At 31.4% G+C, this 11,576-nt stretch overlaps 1 protein-coding gene across 1 annotated transcript in view; it reads left to right on the forward strand.

Moving 5' to 3' along the window:
• Task6 (TWIK-related acid-sensitive K[+] channel 6) overlaps window positions 1-11,576 on the forward strand; it is a 102,460-nt gene that overhangs the window by 52,174 nt on the left and 38,710 nt on the right.

An 11,576-nucleotide genomic window follows, 5' to 3' on the forward strand; every position in this document is an offset into this window, starting at 1 on the left:
CCCCCTGTCCCCCGCCGACCGCCAACCCTCGACGCCGCGAGCGCACCGCTCCGCACTGCGAACGTTCGCGGGTGGGATCGTGGGTGCGCGGGGTTGTTGCGGGGTTGCGGGGGCCGCCGTACGGCATGGAGGTGTTGTACGCGGTGCAGGCAGGTTCAATGAAACCAGGCCACACCATCCCCTCCGCGCAGGGCGCGCGCGACTTCTCGTACGTAGAAACGCATCCCCCATTCAGCTCCCCGTTCTCAAGGCACGTCCGCGCGCGCGAGACCGACGGATGCGACGGCGTTTCCGTTGCGGCACGCGGCGACGCCGCTTCCAGCAACGTCCACCAAATGTTGCATCCTTATATCCTCCTGGAATCAGGCTCTGATTTTCGAGAAAAAAAGAAAGATTTATTTGGTTCCTCTTGTAGTTTATTCCGAAAATAATAAATGCTCTAACTCTGAATAAAAGAGAAAGATGATCAGAATGTTAATAACAGTTTTTCAATACAATATGTAGCTATTTGCATTGAAAGAGATAGAAAAAAAAGAATTAAGTTCAGAATCTATATTGTTTGTAGTTCATAATTACTAAAGTTTTTCTTTATTGTATATCAGTTTGCATTATGGATATAATGATTAGATAAATTTTAGTGATTAATGATTAGATTAATTTTAATAACGGAGAAAATGATATTTTTTTATTGCCGCAATTATTAGTCCTTATACCTTTATTCTTTCATATATTTTTTTATATATTTTTATCCCTTTTATTTTAAACAACAATGTTTTTTTATATATATACATGAGTAAATATTATTGGGAATAAGGTATAAAGAGACTCTTCTCTCTCTATTTTCCGCTTTATACTTGAACTCTTAAAAAAGACATCTTATATTAAGTATCTCCCTTCCCTCTTCCATTTGCAAGAAGCTTCCTCGCTACTTATATCCAAGCGTCCTTTGCCGCGTTAAAACAAACGTGTGAGATCGCCGATAATGCCTCCAAGTACGCATTATAGCACATGCTGCAATTATATCAGAATGTTCTCAAGTGTTCTTAAATACGTAAAACGAAGCTACGCATCCGTAATTTTCACGAACTTTTCTCGATCGGGTCGTCGTCCGACGTTAAGAGATTCGTTAATATATTTTTATTGTCCAACGTATCTCCGTGCACCATTCTCGCTCGTAAATTACAATCGCGATTTATAAGAGTACGGTTGTATAAGAAGCGCGTATATGTATAAGGCAGAAGCGAAAACGCGAATGTTCGTAAAGTGCTCTTAACGGCACCATTAAGTCGACGAGGTAGACTTAATATCCAGTCGGAAGATGACCAGGCAGGCGTTGCCTTAATGCGGCAATAAACGCTGCGATATATAATAAATTTGAGCGGATAATTGTCTTACACTTCCAAGTCGAGCATTAAAATTACGGATAATAATAAGGCAGAAGCGAAAACGCGAATGGATATTAATGAATTTCGAGTATCTTGATAATTTCTAATCAATTTTCAAAGAAGGTAAATTTCTTATCGATATTTAGTGGAAGATTTTTATACTCACAGTCAGTAATGTTAGATGTACAAATGCACGTATTACGATCTCTCTGTGGGATCTCTTTGCACGATGGAGCAAATTATCCGATATAGATCTACGTAAGAAACGTGAATGCGGTAAGCACACTATCGTTAATTATATCGTATTGTACCGCATCTACGGTTTCGTCGCGACAGCGCGTATCTTACTGAGAGATTAGTTCGCATATATATCATTAATTTTGATATCTAATAACGTACGTTATTAATATAACGTTTGATAGCTAATTACGTTTATCCATTGTGTCTGCAGACAAACGGCAGCATACATTAATTGCATTCAAATTAGGCGAGACATTTAAAACTATCTCCGAAGTTAATTAATCTGTTTTTCTCCATATGTTTCTTATGTTATAGACAGGATTATAATTTTTAATATTATCGAATAGGTCGATGTTGAACATTATTTTCACTGTTGAATATTATGGAAAAATGGCTCTGTATGAGATAAACTAACAATCGATAGCTGTACAAATTTTTTTTATTAGTTTTTTAAATATATTAAGTCAGAGTGCAAACTGGATCGCGGTCTCTTTGATGAAGGATCGCGTAAAAATTATTGGGAATTGTGATACTTTTTCCAAATATGTATACAATTTATTTTAATATAAAACTATAGGTATATATTAAAAATATGAAAATTTTTTAGTAAGTTTTATATATACATACGTAAATCAAAGTGATTTTATAAAATTATGATTATATTATCCTTTATTTATACAAATAATAAAAAATTAATAGATCACATTAAATTTCTAAGGAAAGGGATCAAAGACATAAAAAGTTTGTGCGTCATTGCATTAAGTGATTTGACTTCACATTTTTACACATCTAAATGTTGGCTTGTAGTCCTCCACAACTGTGTGATCTCTGAACTACGAGATTGCTATGTTTACGAGAGTCTTGTTAAATGACATTGACGAGGTCGTAGATATATTACAGCGTTTTAGTTTTAGAATTATCTAAATCTGTTATTTTCGAAAGCATATCGAAAAAAAGCAACTATTAAAAGAACCGCGAGTTTGCGTTAATGGGCAATCGCTCGAGTTAATCTCCTCTATAATGAATTCCAGGAAGCGCGATTACCCTCGATACTGGAGCGAATCGCTTTCAGATCGGCCGATTAAAATCACCTATGTCGCTGTGTGTGTTGTGTGTGTGTTGCGCGCAACACAATCGCTTTCAGCGAACACGCGCGATTTTGACCGGATGTAGTTAATCGGGATCACGACGTACATACATGAATAATCCACATCAAATTGGGCAGTCATAACATTCAGTTTTTTGTTCTCTTCAAATCTTTATGTTTTTTTTACATGCATATGTATAATATCAAAAACTTTTACATAAAATTTCCATATTGCCATATTGAAAGAAAAATTTTTGGTATTTGTAACTATATTTACATATTACTATAAATAGTAATAATAATTATATGTATTATATAATTCTATCAATCAATATACAGTTGGCAACTGAAAATGATTATAATTATAGTTATTATAATTATGAAAATGATTGAAATTATCATAAAAAATGATAACTATAATTATATAGTCATTAAAATCATTTTTAATAATTTATACCGTATGGTAATTTCAACTATTTTTATATTTATAATAACTATAATTACAGTTATTTTCGGTTGCCTGCGACTATGTATATTGGTTGATAGATCCAAAAAGTTTTTCTCTCAGTGCATCTTGCAATCATATTTTTCGAGACGAATGTACAAACTTTATTGATGGGAATAGTTAGTCTTTTAAACACATTAAATAATTTTACTTTACATTTTTATACATCTATATGTTTGAGTCTTGCATTTTCTCTGACTTTTGAAATTACTAATGCTTTTAATATATGCTTTGATTTTGATCAATTTAAATATCTCATTGACCAGTCAGTTTAGCGCATTTATTACATTTCATACAGTCTATTTGGCATAGCCCGTAATTAGTCAATAATTGGCACACACATCCTGTATATGATAACAAACGTAAGCCGATAGATTGACCGGTGAGGCCAATGAGATCTTTGAAGCCCTTTCTCACTGCTTCACGCAGTTGTAATAGTTAAATTGCGATTGTTAAAGGTCTCGATTCCCCGAGGAAATCTGTAGTGTTTTGCGGCAAATACCACAGCAAATTATTGTTCGTCGACGCGATCACTTACGTGTCAGACGATTGCGATCGCAGTATAATGGCCGCGGTGTCCTGATAGAACTCGGAGGTAATCTCTGAAATGCAGCGAATATGCGATGAGACTAGACTAATTGCACAATATGTGTAATTGCACGTTGTTCATAAAATGATGAGTTTACAATGACGAGTTACAATTTAAAATGTTATTCTATGATATCCTATAATGATATTCCGCGATGTATTGTGTCACATGCTTCTTTTGCTGACCTAAAAGCTCTCAGTGTGAATTCCCGCTACGCGTATTTGACACGACGATAAAGCCGAGATATAATGTTTCATCTCATGCGTGTATACACACGTGCGTGTGTACGTGCGTGCGTACGTGCGTGCGTATGTATTGCCAGGCGTGTGCCGGACATATGCACGTAAATGTCATTGCATAAATACATAACTGGCACGGGACGATAGCCTGAACGGACGTTACGTAGAGCCGTACGCGCGCATGCATATGCATCGCCACCGCGATTAATTGGACACGATCGACTTGTATTTCGGTTGTCTTCGTTCTGGCTGGCGTGCCATCTCACCCTGAGAAATCAAATCAAATCAAATTACATTTCGCGAATCATCACCGTGCCTCTTTTCCTTGAATTCACCGACCGCCAATCTTCACGACGCATGACACGAATTTGCTTTTCGATACGTTCTAAATTGAAAACAAAAACATTTTATTTTATGGCAATGCTGCGTTTGTGAAAAATACTGATGACGAATATAGGTAAACTCCCTATTATGCAATTATAAAAAACGCAGTTATTGATAATACTTACAAGACGTTACCTTCACAAAGCGTTTAATTTTCAGAATTTTCTAAATTTTATTTTAATTTCCTCTCTATTTCTTTTTTATATTTATATTTATAGTATACGAACTATACATTACGGCTATATTATTTCCATTGCTTCCCGATTGCAGTTAATTACATCCGTTATTCAATTTAATAATACGATTATTGTACATAACATGATTTATATATTTATAAGAATAATTATTATATTGGCAATTTTATATCAATAAATATCTATAATAAATTATGTATAATGTAATTATTTGCCTAAATCTACATATATCGTAATTATTATTTTAACTGCAGTTGTGTAAGTTACTTTAAATATTGCTAATTAACATCTTTTCATTTCTCTCTCTCTCTCTCTCTCTCTCTCTCTCTCCATATAACTTCTTTCTTATACAATTCTGTTGCTTGAAGGCATCGGAAATACTGCAAACGGGAACACGGAACATGTTCATGCAAATGCACGTAAACACATACCAAACGGTGAGTTAATTCGACAAGCCACGATCGATAGCGAATTTGAGTCCGTTTAATACAGGAGATAACGGCGTCGTTCTCCATATGCCTACCTCTTTATCTGTCTCGTTTCATTCACCAATCGCTATTTATCTATCTGTCCTATTTGTGTGCTTGGAGGAAGCTAGCTTGTGTGTGCATGCCTCAATTCATTTCAGAACGCCTCGATCATATTACGTGCTCGTATCTCGTTACTTATCATCTCGCGATAGGCAGATGAATATTAATTGTTTAAGCTCCAACGATATTCGGGTGAAGCGTTTTTATTATTTCAAGCTTTTCGTATTGCCTACACAAAAATTGCGACTTTAAACGACAAACGAAGAAACAAATCCAAAGCACTCTCTGGAAAACTTTCTTAATTATTGTAGCACAGTTCTAATATAACTTAATCAATATATTAGTAATTATAGAGAGAGAGAGAGAGAGAGAGAGAGAAGAAATAAATATAATTTCTTTAAACAATTGCACAAAAAAGATTTTTTTTTTAATTAAATGTATTACTATCTCTAGTTACGTCTATTGTAAGATAATTGCTTAACTTTTTTCTTTTAAAATTTGCAATATCAAGCAGGAATTACTTAAAAAATGGTATCATACGTTAAAAAAATATGCGAGAAAAAAATCACACAATTGTTTCGATCTTTTTTAAGATTGTAATCTCTAAAGGATTATATCGCTCGAAAGAAGAAAACTTCTATACAGTTCAAAAGTTCAAAAGATTGAAATTGTAATTAAAATTAAGAAAACTGTTTAATATACACCGGTATCCTGATGGTTACAATAAACGACTAAATATTAATCGTTAAATTCTGAAAACATAATACAAATTATTTTACTTTCTATCTTTGATTTAAAGCAAATTTAATTAGAATTGTGATAATTTTATAGAGCAAAAGAACGATTTTATTGCGTTATATTTTATTAAATCTTAATAAAAATTTAAAAAAAACGTCACAACGCACAAATCGATTATGTAACAGAAAACGATAACACAAAGTAAGAAGAGAATTAATACCAAATAAATAGATCATATAAGATAAGTCGCTTTAACATCATTCTTCGCAGACTCATTTTTTTATTATTCATTATGTTAATAGTTTATTCATAAGTTAGTATAGATTATCGGATACCTTCTTTTATTTAACTTCACTAAGCATCTTTCACACATGGAATTATATTAGATTCTTCAAAACAAGGTTTACAAACCGTTTTTTTATTTTATTAAAGATTATTTCGTATCCTGTGCTCTACTCATTTAACGAGTGTAACAACAAGAGATATTGCAGGCATTTGCTTGTCGTTATTTCTAGTTCGCGTGACTTTCTGTCTCGTTTCGCGTTGACAAAATCGTTCGGATGTTTAACGAGTATATGGGTTGAAGAGCTCTTACAGACACTTCGAAACAATTAACGAGTACGCTCGTATTACATGCACGGTGAACAGCTGCACATCACGTAATACATATGTCAACACGTGTACGTCCATTAATCAGCGAACTGTAGAAATCGTATGTAATAACAGAACTAACAGAGATTTTACAGAATTAAGGCGTTGTAATCTCTTAAAGCAATATTAGGTTATGTATTGATTTTTAAGCGATATTAGTATTATAGATATTAGTATTATAGATAGCTTGTTAGCATATAATTAACTATTAAGCCTGTTATTTATATAAAAGAATAATCGTTTTATTAGAAAATAAAAATAAAAGTAATTTTTTAATCAGAGTTACGAGTATCTTTTTTGTTAATATTAATTAAAGCGATATATAACGGTTTAAAATCATACACAATCTATATTATTTGTGATTGTTGAAATAATTACAATCTCTATGATTCTCTTATATATGTATATATGACACGATAAGAACAAAGAGAGTATGAGAAAAAGAAAAACTATTTTAACTTTTTTAAAGTTATATAAACGTTTTAAAAACATAAGAATTTTTTAACGATAGTATATGGTTAAAAATCTAATGTATAATATTGTTTTTTTTTAAATTTTATTTTATCAATTTCTGTTTCAAAACTACATTAGATTATACATTATTTTAATTTTATTGTATAGTACAATAATATATTTAAGTTTTTTTATGTATATCATAATCGTACATATTAAAATATTTTAATTTTTTAAAAATTAAATTATAAAATCTCTCATATAATGCTATTTGTGCTTTTTGTTCTTATTTATTGAAAATACTCAGACACTAAGAAAAACATGATAATATGTTAAAAATTAATCCATTTAGTAGTTTAAATGTATAAAATTGCGATATAAGTATTTCATCATAGCATGATTTCTTGAGAGGTCGTGTGAATAAACGAAATTTCGCCATCGAGAAATCCATTTTGCAAAATGCATTTTTAACACGAGGCATTCAATCCTACCGTAGCGATTGTGGCGTGTTCCGCACATTTAGAGAGCACATCTCGGGCCAGATGTGCAGATTCGCTATCGTATGGCAGTGGTTGTGCGAATGAGTGACGCAGTGGGGTAGCTCACAATAGTGGTAGTAATATTAGCACGACTGGGGAAGAGTGAGGCTCAAGCGCAGGAGAGAAGTCCGTACGGCCGCTTCGGCGATGCAGCCAACTCGAAGCATGGTGGGTCGTGTGCCGCAATGCGGCTGCACGTTATCACACCATCGAGTCTCATCTTCTACGTGTGCTTTCTCATTTTTATATGTTATATACGACCACTATGAATGGTCGCCGAATTAGACCACGGAAATCGTTCCCGTTTTTTGCGCGGCTCATTAGTGTTGCCCGGAGGCTACTCTCGTCTGTTGACGAGAGGTTGCCATGCAACCGTAGTCGCGTACAGATTCCGAACGAGTTGCATAGCAATAGCAAGATGCACAGAGACGTGTCAAACGTCTTTCCTTCGAAATGGGAAATTTGAATTAAGGACGAGATTAGAAAAAAATGACGATAACGACAGGTTATTACTAATATTTTATTTAGAAACGATTAGAGATTAAGAAATTCTACCCTTTTTTCATATTATATATATATACATATATATTTTATATATAATTTATTTTTAAATGTAAATTTCAATAATTTATATTTAACGAGATAAATAAACTTCACTTATATTATAATTTATTTATTTAATAAGATAAATTAACTTTTTTTGTCCCTGCTTTAGCTTTAAAATTTACTAATTTATGTTGATACCATAAATAACAAATTACATATCTTCAATCATTTAAGAAATTTTTGAAGAATTGGCATTTCCTTAGTATATTGTCCCCTATACACATATCAATTTTTATTAAGTTATAACATCCTATGGTTTTCGGCAGGTAGCTCATTCATAATTCGAATAAGCGCTACGGTAGTTTATAATACACGTGTAGGCTACGAAGCATGACTCAGCTGTTCTTTATTTGTTGTATATATGACACGAGCTCGACAATGGACTTTTCAACGACCTTAGTTCCTCTGATATCATTCAACGTATTTTCACATCGAAAAGTCTTATATGAATGGTAAATAAATTATATTGTTTCCTGATACTCTCGCGTCAAAACAAAATTGTCTTTTTAAATCGAATAGTTCACAGAAAAAGTTCAAGAAAAGTATCAAGTTCATTAAAATATTAATTGAATAAGAATTGTGTGAGATTAAGAAAATTTATTTGCATTCATATACTAACTTAAAAATAAAAAATTAAAAAATAAGTATTATGTTACAATAAACATGCTACTATAAAGATGCAATGAAGATGTTACTATAAAGAAGTTATTAGAAATATTGTAATATTGTAAATTACCGTACTCAATTCCATTTTTGAATTGTAAATCACACTGTCATTCAACGGCGTATATCTTTGGATTAATGGGCTTGTCGTAATTAAAGAGTCAACTTTCATAAATCTCCCTGTTTCACATTCATCATAAATCGTACAAATACGTCGATAGGAAGACACGAAGGGATAGAAGCTAGACCCGAATCAAATCTCCTCTGTCCCAGTTATATAAACGCCTCTTCGTTGAATTTGCTCGCAATACAGACGCAAAACTGCAGCATGACTGCAATCAGCATGATCCACTTTTTTCGAGCAGTCAATCCGCTTCGTTGAATTTATTTATTTACAACAGCCGGCCAATTCGCAGCCATTTTATTACAATTTTCATAGAATTTTTGAGCGTGATATACGCGGGCCACAAAATAAGTTACTATATAGAATGTTAAACGCTTATTTAATGAACCGAGTGATATTTTTTATTCCTTATATGATATTTTCTCTATTGAAATTTAATTGGACGTTTTTAAAATTTAATTTACCTAATTTTTAAGGAATACCTTGTTTTCTATCTCCGTTAATGTCTTTAAAATAGTACTCGAAATTAACAAACATAAAGTTTTTCGTTTTCTAACTATATAATTAAAATTAATCGTTTTCAACTATATAATTAATAAAAAGTTTTTAACTTTAATTTATTAATTATATAGTTAGAAAACGATTAATTTTTTAAATACTTTTTTGTTATTTTTACTGATATTTTTTAAGATAAAATAGTGTTTTATTTTTCGATTTAAAAAAAATATTGCACTGTGTATTAAATATGTCAATTGTCGATGTATACTCTGCATAAATCGAATTGATATACTGAATTGTACACCAAAACGAGTTTACGCTAAATGCTAATGTCGTTATGCCGTGTGTTACGTTTTAATTAAAATTCAGCGGACAATTCGCTTATCACTATTGAACCACATTGGCTGTGCAGCTAACATGTATTTTCAAATGTAGAAAAGCGTGATTTCATCTACCATTTCACCAATAAATTATCGTTGCTCTGATAATTTATCTTACCATTAGATTCTTTTATTTGTGTTTAGACATAATTATTTATTGTTAATTCGACTTATAATTAAGAAACTTATAATATATTATGTGACATATTTTATAACATTAAATATTTTCTGTTTTTATAATAATTTTTATTACATTTGATAATCTCTCAATTCACTGAAAAATTTTAATTTATATGATTACAAAAATAATTGTGGAATGTATATTGAAGAAAGTATATGTTCTTTTAGTAGTATTTTATCATGATAAAGTTATGCTTTGTTATATTCTAAATAATGTTAATTGTGTTTTAAGTGCATTTTGTTAGTAATATAATAAAATTATACAATGAGTAAAAAACAAAATTTAAAGTGGAAAAAAATAATTGTTACTCCATTTAACTTTTTTTCTTCTTTTGCTATGCTGTTTGTTGTGACGTTATTGTAAAGAATATTAAACATTTATTTTTGGATGGAGATTGACGTATACATTACATATAAAATTTATGCCAAATTGTTTAAAATTTTAAAAATTGATTTCTATATTTACGCAGAAAAAATACTTTAGAAGTATATTTAATATTTCTGATATATACACTCAGAAATTTTGATTTTGTAAATAAATTTTAATTTTGTATGATGCTCGCTATATTTGATTCGAATATAGAGCTAAAAATATAAATATAAAAAGTGTTTCGAGGGATGTATAAGAACTTTACTTTCTTAAAACTTGACTTTATTGCTTAGTTAAAATTTAAAATGCTACATATTAAAATGCTACAAAATTTCAGGAGTTTTGTAGCAAACTTATAGAAGGAGATCCTTCTTAAATGTGACAATGTTATTAATAATTTTAAACGCCGGTACTTTTGTAACTTCTTGCTAAGTAAAGTTCTAATATACATATATATATGTATGTATGATGCATATATATGATACCAGTTTAATGACAGTTACCTGAACAAAATTTTTATCTTTTTTACATTTTTCTCTTGTATGTATTATTGTACAAAAGTTCCAAGTTTTTATTTTTTTATGTGTCTAATTATATGTTACTAAACTTGAATTTGCAACTTGATTCTTGAGAGACACTCTTCTAAAGTGCCGATAAGCATTTATTTATCTACATTATGTCCCTTACATTGGAAAATTTCTAGGAATATTTCTACGGCGGCCATTCAACTTATTTTCGATTGCCGATGTATTCATCGTTCGATTAGATTACACGTAGAAGGGTAGAAGTACACGGTGATGATAAATCAAGAAGTACTGTTGAATAATTCAACTCTCCTGCAAAGTGAAAATATTTCTCTGATAATATATATTTCGAAGATAACAATACTTTTAAAGATATCAATTTAGCATCTCTTTAAAGAAATAAAGGATTTAAAATTTTTGAAGATTGAGGATTGACTTTAATTTCTTTGTACACATACATATGTTATATATATGTATATATTAATATATATATACAGGGTGTCCCATTTAACCTGAAATATCGAAATAACTCAAAAAATACGAATTGGAATTATATATATACAAGGTGTCCAAAAAATCGAAGCCAATACTTTAGGAGGCGATTCAGGAGCCAAAAAGGAGGAAAAAAGCTATATAAACATAAGTCCGGAAATAAGTCGTTTCCGAGTTATAACCACTTTTATGTTAAAAAATTGAA

The sequence above is a fragment of the Mycetomoellerius zeteki genome, unplaced genomic scaffold (assembly GCF_001594055.1).
Source record: "Mycetomoellerius zeteki isolate Tzet28-1 unplaced genomic scaffold, Tzet1.0 scaffold112, whole genome shotgun sequence".
Lineage (NCBI taxonomy): Eukaryota > Metazoa > Arthropoda > Insecta > Hymenoptera > Formicidae > Mycetomoellerius > Mycetomoellerius zeteki.